This window comes from Schistocerca gregaria, chromosome 3 (genome assembly GCF_023897955.1).
Source record: "Schistocerca gregaria isolate iqSchGreg1 chromosome 3, iqSchGreg1.2, whole genome shotgun sequence".
NCBI lineage: Eukaryota > Metazoa > Arthropoda > Insecta > Orthoptera > Acrididae > Schistocerca > Schistocerca gregaria.
In genome coordinates this window covers 143,022,920-143,034,212 of record NC_064922.1, presented here as the reverse complement: position 1 = coordinate 143,034,212, position 11,293 = coordinate 143,022,920, and positions in this window count along the sequence as shown.

Below are 11,293 nucleotides of genomic sequence, written 5' to 3'. Positions count from 1 at the left end.
GCTTCGGGCATGGATGTGTGTGATGTCCTTAGGTTAGTTAGGTTTAAGTAGTTCTAAGTTCTAGGGGACAGATGACCTCAGCAGTCCCATAGTGCTCGGAGCCATTTGAACCATTTTTTAGGCTGTTGTTCGTATCAAACTCAGGTATGAAATCATCCACATACATCTCTTTTCACATTCGTTTTGCTGTTCAGGATATTCTGGGAGATTCTGTGGCTTAAGCATTCTCTTGAGGTACTGCCTCCAGTCTTAACGATACTTCTAATTTAGTTTCATTCACACTGAAAATACTTAATTCTGTTCTGATATCTTTATTTCTAACCAGATCTCTTCTTGTGTGCCCCATTGCCTTCCTTATCTGGTATTTATTTTCACAACATTATTAATAAAAATATATCCCATAGCATAACATATTGATGTTTATGTGGCTGTCTCTCACGAGCATTACAGCTGACACTTTACCTCAGTTTGTCATCTCCCATTAATCAGGATTAGACTTAATAACGACAGTGAACATTTTATGATGCCAAAGGAGAATTTGTATCTGCTCAAGGCAGAATCATATTTCCACAATTACATATCTGAAATCTAACATGGATAAATGGTGAGTCTCAATTACAAGACGAATATTCAATAATAATTTATTTTTCTCGCGAATTTAACGCTCTAAAAGAAAGTTTGCAACTTCATGATAAACGTGTGTCAACTCTTGTTCATTCTCAAATTTTTAATGTGCCATAGACCTGGTTTGATTAAAGATTACCTTTGCTTTTATCACATACGCACCATGTCACTTATGGGGGAGTCTGTACATACACATTTAAACAATAGAAACTTTGAACTTGATACCTGTTTCTAGCAGATTAAAAGTATTATTTACATAAAAAACTCCTCCTCCAGAAATCCGTTTTTCAACTTTTTGAATTGATGTGCTTTGGTGAAATATGTTGTACAACAAAACTAAGTTAATATGTGTACATGCAAAATTATGGTGCAACTGGTTGACTGGGAACTTTTTTCTCTAAATGTATATTGTTGATTCAACGTACCTTGTAGTATGACTTTACTACCAATTAATTCTATAATCTCAATGCAACATTTGTTATCTTTCACCATTGATAAGCGATTTATCTTCACACAACAGACGTAGTTCTCATGACAGCCTTCCGCTCCAGTCATTCTTATCCTGTTATTCTGTGGACACTAAACAGCAAACTCTCCCGAAGTACGAAAGTTGCCATTTTATGCAAGGGTAGAAAACTGAGATACAGTTAGTACAATACAATATAGGATCAAAAGCATCTGGACACCTGTTAGTTCTCGTCAATAGGGGTGCGTCCACTCTTCGCCTTTGTTGCGGCTGGACTCTGTTGGGGCAGTTTCCTTGAGATGTCCCAGCGTCTGTGCCAAAGTGGCAGCCCATTCTCTCTCAAGTGCCGATACCAAGGAACGTAGCGATGTTGGACGCTGGAATCTAGAACGAAAAGTCATCCCAATGGTGTTGCATTGGATTCAGGTCGGGGCTCTAGGCAGGCCAGTCCATTTCAGGAATGCTACTGCCCACCATTCATTGCCTTACAGATGCTGCGTTATGACAGGTGTGTTCTACTGCTGATACAGTCCTTCCCTCCGAACTGTTCCTCTACTCTGAGCATTACACAATGCTGAAAAATGTGTTCATATTCTTCTGTACGTACACTAATGGCCACTACAACTGATACACCACGAAGATGACGTGCTACAGACGCGAAATTTAACCAACAGGAAGAAGATGCTGTGATATGTAAATGATTAGCTTTTCAGAGCATTCACACAAGGTTGGCGCCAGTAGCGACACCTACAACGTGTTGACATGAGGAAAGTTTCCATCTACTACTTAAACCTAACCAACCTAAGGACATTACACACATCCATGCCAGAGGCAGGATTCAAACCTGCGGCCGTAGCGGTCGTTCGGTTCCAGACTGTAGCGCCTAGAACCGCTTGGCCACCCCAGGCGGCTCAACAGAATCAATAATATATGTGTACAAACAAGTTTTCGTGTGCACAGTAAAGTATTCCAGACCATTTTAGATTCGCAAATATTAAATGTCGTACTCTAAAAACTTAGCTGCTCGCTACAGTGCCTTCAATATGAATGCCCCAGCGCTGCACTAATGAATGGCGACCAAGCGAACCACAGATTACATTCAACATAGAGTTAAGGATCTTATCCACTACATGCCTTTTTGTCCCAGTACAATACAGGTGAATTATTTACAATGGTAGAAAACATATGAACACCTTACACATTAGTTAATGTCATCCACTGAGAATTTTTTAATTGGGTGCTGAATTCAAATGTTCAGAATTGTAAGTAGCCTGTGGGAATTATGTACATATTACTCATGTTTGCTCTAAGTCTTTCGAGCTTATTTTTGTGTGTCTCTGATAGTCGCCTTGAAATTCCGAGAACTTTGCTTTGACATTTACAGCATTTTGTTGGAATGAGCCTCAATTGTGCGTTCTCTACTTCATCATTAAAAAGCCTGACAAAAACCGCAAAGACCGGGCTTGTACCTACTTGGTCGGACACTACCGTAGAAAGTCGTTGGAATCGTACTCGCTGAGGATGGAGTAGCACGGAGAGTAACATCAAATCAGTCTGCGTACTGAAGACCATAGCAACAACAGCTGGAAATGTCAGCGTGTGAGGATGTTCGTGATACTATTGTGACTGGTTGCGTTCTTTTGTCAACAGTCCTTAAGTGGGGTAGCACGTCAAACGGACCGACTTGGAGCAGGAGAGGCACCACAGGACATTTTAGTTTCCACTGTCTATACTTTTACAGAAAAATTCATAAAACTTTGTCAGAATGACCAGGATGGATTCAGAATTGACACTCAGAACAGTGGAAGTACGAAAACATAACGAATTAATTTTTTTTTTGCATGTGAAATTTCATTTTTTTCACTTACTAATGGCAGTATTTGTTGCTATAGGTACACTTTTCTTCATAAGTAAGAGAGATTCTTCGATGAATTATGCACAGCGTACAAAACATACTTAAAGGTGTATGAAAGTCTAGAATTTTGGAAATTTATTAAAAACTTTGGTAAAAATTGAGGTAATTAACTATAAAATTCGAGATTTTCCTAAACATGACGTTTAAAATATAACAGTTAATTCGTTTTTTCATAAATTAAATAAATTCTAGAGTTTCATACACCTGAGAGTATGGTGTGTACGATGTGCAAAATTCATCGAAGAATCTCTCTAACGTATGAAGAAAAGAGTGGTGCACCGGTCAGTATACGTCGGACCCGCGTGTCGCCACTATCAGTGATTGCAGACCGAGCGCCGCCACACGGCAGGTCTAGAGAGACTTCCTAGCACTCGCCCCAGTTGTACAGCCGACTTTGCTAGCGATGGTTCACTGACTACATACGCTCTCATTCGCCGAGACGACAGTTTAGCAAAGCCTTCAGTTCCGTCCTTTGCTACGACCTAGCAAGGCGCCATATTCTGAACAGATAATATTGTGAATCATGTACCTTCTAGAGCGACGCTCATCATTAATGGATTAAAGTTAACGCTTTCTGAATTCTAATTCCTAGTCATGTTCCAGACCTCAAATCAGTATAGTCCTTCCCTCCTCACGCCAGCCTGTGTGAACTAAAACGAATGCATTCCGGCCTCCTCTAGTAACACGGTGTTGGCTCTTCAGCCAACACAACGAAAAGTGTACCTATAGCAACAAATGCAGACATTAGTAAGTGAAAAAATGATGAAATTTCGGACGTAAAAAAAAATTATTTTGTAATGTTTTCGAGTGTGAATCCTGAATCGTTCCTGGGGATGCTGACAAAGTTATATGAATTTATTTGTAAAAGTATGGACACTGGAAATTAAAATGTCCTGTGATGCCCCTCCTGCTCCAAGTCGACCCGTTTGACGTCCTTCCCCACTTAACGCTTGCAGAGTTCAACAAAATCCAGCACGGATAAAATAGTATCGACGATAGTTGTTAAGAGTTAAACGTAGCGCAAGAAAATTTAAGGATGAGAGCAGTTTTTGAATGTGGCAGGTGTGGGAATACGTTTCCACACTCGCTGTATACGAACGTCACTCTGGTGGCCAGAGAGAGAACTAGACGGCGTATCGAAATGCACGCGGTCTCCTGACCACATCACAGTAGACGCGCGAGCCAGGTGATTGCGTGGTTCCGACACCGGGTGGTGGGGCGTGACAGTTGACTCGCTAGCCGGTGAGGAAACGGCGGGAAGCCAGAGAGAGAGGGGGGGAGACGTAAGGCAGCTCCGAGGCGCCACAAAGGCGGCAGATGGGTGCGGCTGCGACGGTTGCCAGGCGGCAGGGCCAGCCGGGCACACACCTGTGTGGGAACGCACCTCAGCTGCGCCGGCCGGAATGCGGACTTCCTCCCTAGCGGACCGCCCCTTGCTGGTCCATTCACTCCGTCCTGGGCTTGGCCGCCTAACGGAACTACAGATCCAAACGTTCTGCCGCATAATTTACGAGGTGACGTTTTAAGGGACCTACACGCGCACCAGTTTGTCGGCCGATCGACCGACATATTCGACGTGTGTAGGCGTTTCCGCCGACGAACCGACCGATCTCTTTTCTTTTCGGAGAAGGGGTTGGGAGACCACCCGACTGCTGGCCCAGTTAATCACTTCGACGACAAATTGTTCTCTATTTAGCTCCATCACTTCATTCACTCATTCACTCCAGCCTGCACCCGGCTCCAACCTTACACTGAAGTGAGAAAAGCCACGGGGGCTGGCTCTGAGCACTATGGGTGTTAAGACACCCATGGTCATCAGTCCCCTAGAACTTAGAACTACTTAAACCTAACTAACCTAAGGACATCACACAACACCCATTCATCACGAGGCAGAGAAAAAAGCCACAGGATAGCGATATGAACAGATACAGCTGGAGGTACTTTACTTACACAGGGTTTTAGGGGTAGCGTACTAATGGAGCTGTCATTTATACTCAGTTTATTCATTTCAAAAGAACACTGGCGCCAGCCGCGCCACGGCTCAGTACCTAAACAAAATTTCATGCCGCATGGAACGAACTATAAAGAGAGACAGGGTATAAGTCAGAGACCTACTAGTGGCAATGTTATGTTGGCAACACGTCAAAACACAAACCACAGCACTTGCTTATAAGGGAACCTCCCCATCGCACCCCCCCCCCCCCCCCCACAGATTTAATTATAAGTTGGCACAGCGGATAGGCCTTGAAAAACTGAACACAGATCAATCGAGAAAACAGGAAGAAGTTGTGTGGAACTATGAAAAAATAAGCAAAAGATACAAACTGAGTACTCCATGGGTAAGATATCTAACATCAAGGAGAATGCTGACTCAGGAGCGCCGTGTCCCGTGGTTAGCGTGAGTAGCTGCGGAACGAGAGGTCCTTGGATCAAGTCTTCCTTCGAGTGATAAGTTTAATTTTTTTTTTAAGTTCAGGCAATCACACATAATCAACTTCGCCCTCCAAAATTCCAGATATGTTCAGATTTGCTTGGACATATGAAGGATTTGACGGTCTACACACGGAAAAATTTGAAAACGTTAAAACATATGTTTTGACAGAGCACAGGGAAAACTGTGCGACTCTCAAAATGTTGCATTCATTTGTTGCAGTTTATGAGACAAACTCTTATGTTTTCATCACTTTTTTGGGAGTGATTATCACATCCACAAGGAAACCTATATCGGGCAAGGTAGAAGAATCTTTTTACCATTCGCCAAGTGTACAAGTTAGGTTGGTCGACAACATATTCCTGTCATGTGACACACATGCCGTCACCAGTGTTGTATAGAATATATCAGACGTGTTTTCCTGTGGAGCAATCGGTTGACCTATGACCTTGCGATCAAATGTTTTCGGTTCCCATTGGAGAGGCAGGTCCTTTCGTCTATTAATCGCACAGATTTGCGGTACGGTCGCAAAACACAGACACTAAACTTATTACAGTGAACAGAGACGTCAATGAATCAACAGACAGATCACAACTTTGCGAAAATAAAGAAAGTAAAAATTTTCACTCGAGGGTAGACTTTAACGAAGGACCGCTCGTTCAGCAGCTGCTCACGCTAACCACGGGATCATAGCATAGACTACTCAAATTGTATATTTCGCTTATTTTTTCATAGTTCCATACAACTTCTTCCTCTTTTATCGATTGATCTGTGTTCAGTTTTTCAAGGCCTGTCCACTGTGCCAACTTATAGCTAAATCTGAGGGGAGTGCGATGGGGAGGTTCCCTTGTTAGAAGTATACAAACAAACAGAAAACAGTGGTTTACGAAAAAGTATACGATGCATAGGTCTGCACAGCATGTAAAAATTAGACTAGAACTGCGTCTAGAAGATAAACATCAACGATGTGCTACCAGACGGCATTACCCGGTGTAAGCGAGAAATCAAATGGAAATCACGGTGCCGGCCTCTGTGACCGAGCGGTTGTAGGCGCTTCAGTCTGGAACCGCGCGACCGCTATGGTCGCAGGTTCGAATCCTGCCTCCGACATGGATGTGTGTGATGTCCTTAGTTAGGTTTAAGTAGCTCTGAGTTGTAGGTGACTGATGACGTCATATGTTAAGTCCCATACTGCTTAGAGCCATTTGAACCATTTACGGAAATCACGGTCAGTAAAAAACATGTTGTTAACGAACTGTTTTTCGATCTCAAAGCAAATCCAAATGTAAATAACTTGTTTACAGACCACTGATGACGCTTTACCTCGATAAAGCGAAACGTGTCTAATGAAAATAAACACGCATTTTTTGTAGTTGTAACGACAGAATGAAAATATCCTCAAGAATTTTAAAGCAACTACGGACAATATGGCCACGTAATCAATGAATAAATGGATGTGTTTGTAATTACTGCAGTACTGCATCTGCGAGGTTATGTCACATCTGTCGCTGGCGCTGGTCCAGCACGAAATGTGGCGTAGCTACTGTGGTGTCTGGAGGTAAGGAAATAACTGTGTGCAGACTAGACCGAAGCAACGAGTCCGGTAAAGAGGTGCGCTCTCGTACGGCGCGAGAAATACAGGGCACAGCAGGTACGAGGATCCGCAGTCAGGCTCCGATCAGGAGCAGAGGTTTTATACTTTTGCAGTCGTTTTGCTATGAAGCGTCATTAAAACTAGAGTACTTTGTCGAGAATGAAGAGTTTCTCTAATAACACTGGTGCAAGTTGGTAAAATTACTCGGCTGATAAACAGCTAGCATTTCGTGAGATTTCAGAAGTCACGCAATTATTTCAGTATTTATGTGGAACAGGTCTGAAATTACACTACTGGCCATTAAAATTACTACACCACGAAGATGACGTGCTAGAGACGCGAAATTTAACCGACAGGAGGAAGATGCTGTGATATGCAAATGATTAGCTTTTCAGACCATTCAGACAAGGTTGCGCCAAGATGGCGACACCTACAACGTGCTGACATGAGGAAAGTTTCCAACCGATTTCTCATACACAAACAGCAGTTGACCGGCGTTGCCTGGTGAAACGTTGTTGTGATCCCTCGTGTAAGGAGGAGAAATGCGTACCATCACGTTTTGGACTTTGATAAAGGTCGGATTGTAGCCTAACGCCATTGTGGTTTATCGTATTGCGACATTGCTGCTCGCGTTGGTCGAAATCCAATGACTGTTAGCAGAATATGGAATCGGTGGGTTCAGGAGGATAATACAGAACGCCGTGCTGCATCCCAACGGCCTCGTATCACTAGCAGTCGACATGACTGGCATCTTATCCGCATGGCTGTATCGCATCGTGCAGCCACGTCTCGATCCCTGAGTCAACAGATGGAGACGTTTGCGAGACAACAACCATCTGCACGAACAGTTCGACGACGTTTGCAGCAGCATGGACTATCAGTTCGGAGACCATGGCTGCGGTTACCCTTGACGCTGCATCACAGACAGGAGCGCCTGCGATGGTGTATTTAACGACGAACATGGGTGCACGAATGACAAAACGTCATTTTTTCGGATGAATCCAGGTTCTGTTTACAGCATCATGATGCTCGCATCCGCGTTTGGCAACATCGCGGTGAACGCACACTGGGCCGGCCGCGGTGGTCTCGAGGTTAAGGCGCTCAGTCAGGTACCGCGTGACTGCTACGGTCGCAGGTTCGAATCCTGCCTCGGCCATGGATTGTGTGATGTCCTTAGGTTAGTTAGGTTTAAGTAGTTCTAGGGGACTGATGACCTCAGAAGTTAAGTCCCATACTGCTCAGAGCCATTTGAACCATTTGAACGCACAGTGGAAGCGTGTGTGTCATCGCCATACTGGCATATCACCCGGCGTGATGGTATGGGGTGTCATTGGTTACATATCTCGGTCACCTCTTGTTCGCATTGACGGCACTTTGAACAGTGGACGTTACATTTCAGACGTTTTACGACCCATGGCTCTACCCTTCATTCGATCCGTGCGAATCCCTACATTTCAGCAGGATAATGCACCATCGCATGTTGCAGGTCCTGTACGGGCCTTTCTGGATACAGAAAATGTTCGACTGCTGCCCTGGCCAGTACATTGTCCAGATCTCTCACCAATTGAAAACGTCTGGTCAATGGTGGCCGAGCAACTGGCTCGTCACAATACGCCAGTCACTACTCTTGATGAACTGTGGTATCGTTTTGAAGCTGCATGGGCAGCTGCACCTGTACACGCCATCCAGGCTCTGTTTGATTCAATGCCCAGGCGTATCAAGGCCGTTATTACGGCCAGAGGTGGTTGTTCTGGGTACTGGTTTCCCAGGATTTATGCACCCAAACTGCGTGAAAATATAATCACATGTCAGTTCTAGTATAACATATTTGTCCAATGAATAGCCATTTATCAGCTGCATTTCTTCTTGGTGTAAGAATGTCAATGGCCAGTAGTGTACTTCCAAAAACATTACTGCAACAATGGGAAAGTCTGTGTGTCCGGTAACTCGAGAGTCTACCTTTGTCAGTCAAGCTGGGAAACTTCAAACATTATGAGGCCATCAGTAAACGGTTACTTGCATTCACTTATAACCTAATGAAGTCACGCTACAGGCATTGCAGTGAGGTGGCAGTAAAGTCATGGGGGTGCCTCCTAATATCGCGTCGGAACTCTTTTCGCCTGGCGTTGTGCAGCAACTAGACGTGGCATAGACTCAGTAAGCTGCTGGATGTTCCCTGTAGAAATACCGATCCATAGCTGCCTCTGTAGCAGTCCTCAATTTACACGATTTTGCGCTCGAACTAAGCTCTCAAGAATGTTCGATGGGATTCAGTCGGTTGATGTGGGTGGGCAAACAATTCGCTCGAATTGCCCATAATGTTGAAACTTCCTGGCAGATTAAAACTGTGTGTCAGGCCGAGACTCGAACTCGGGACCTTTGCCTTCCTCGGGCAAGTGCTCCACCAACTGAGCTACCCAAGCACGACTCACGCCCGGTCCTCACAGCTTTACTTCCGCCAGTACCTCGCCTCCTACCTTCCAAACTTTACAGAAGCTCTCCTGCGAACGTTGCAGAACTAGCACTCCTGAAAGAAAGGATACTGCGGAGACATGGCTTAGCCGCAGCCTGGGGGAGGTTTCAAGAATGAGATTTTCACTCTGCAGCGGAGTGTGAGCTGATATGCTAGTGCTAGTTCTGCAAGGTTCGGAGGAGAGCTTCTGTAAAGTTTGGAAGGTAGGAGGCGAGGTAATGGCGGAAGTAAAGCTGTGAGGACCGGGCGTGAGTCATGGGTCCATAATGTTCTTCAAACAAGCTGCGAACAGTTGTGGCCTGATGACATGTTTCGGACCATGAAGTCCATTAATGGCTGCACATGGTCTTCAAGTTGCCCAACATAGCCATTTCCAGTCACGATAGCTTCAGTTGGACCAGAGGACCAAGTCCGTTGCATGTAGACACATCCCATGCCGTTACGGAGTCAACACCAGCTTGCACAGTGCCTTGTTAACAACTTGGGTTCATAGAATCGTTGAATCTGCGCCACAGACAAACCCTTACCGACTGAAATCGGGACTCGTCTCACCAGACCAGGTTTTCCGGACGTCAAGCGTGCAGCCGATGTGGTCATGAGGCCAGGAGAGGCGCAGTAGGCGATGTAGTGCTGTTAACAAATGCATCCGCATCCGTCTTCTGCTCCCATACCCCATCAGCACCAAATTTCGTAGCGCTGTCTTAAAGAATACGTTAGTCGTACGTCCCTCATTGATTTCTGCGGTTAATTAAGGTAGAGTTCCTTGTCTCTTAGCACTGACGACTCTACGCAAACGCTGCTGCTCTCGTTCGTTAAGTGAAGGCCGTCGGCCGCTGCGTTGTCCGAGGCGAGAGGTAAGGCCTGAAATTTAGTATTCTCGGCACACTCTTGACACTGTGAATCTCGGAATGTTGTACTCCGTTACGATTTCCAAAATGGACTGTCCCTTTCCGATTTCAAAGTCTGTTAATTCCCGCCGTGTGGCCATAAATACCTTACAAATCGTTTCACTTGAATCACCTGAGTACAAAGTTCCGTCAATGTACTGCCCTTTTAGACCATGTATACGCATTGTCAAGAACTGAAAAGGGACTGCCGCTACCGAAAACGAATTAGAGATGTACCTCCCTAATTGAGATGGTTACAACTGGAGTAATAACCAGAATTTTACTACTCGGAGCCACCTGCAACATATATAAAGATGGTATCTGTTCTGTCTGAAAGAATACTATACCATCTTCGTATAGTTAAGTCTAACCGGCCATTGACCTTCTTCTTCTGTGCTGGATGCACACGCATTGCCCGAACTCTTACGGGACTCGGTAAGATTGCTGCGAGTATCGAGTGTAATGGGCAGAGGCACTACGAATGTAGTGTGTGGACATTAAGTTGGGAATGTGGGTCTCACGGGGAGCGTGCAAGGGATAAGTCCCTGCAGTCGCACTACCCTCTGTGCCCTCGGTGGCTCGGATGGGTAGAGCGTCTGCTATGTAAGCAGGAGATCCCTGGTTCGAGCCCTGGCCGGGGCACACATTTCCAACTGTCCCCTTTGATGCATATCAACGCCAGTCTACAGCTTAGGGCCTTGATTTAATTATCATTTCATGCTGCAACAGATGTCGTCGTTCCCTACGATTAAGGTACTCGCGCTTGCCCTGTCCACAACATCTGCCTGTTTCGCGCCGAGGAATTGTAATTGTTCAGGCCGCTCGTTCATGTTTAATGGGTTATGCTGGGGATTAGCAGGCCTAATTTGAACTCTCGGAGTTGAGCCGACTATCCCACTCCCG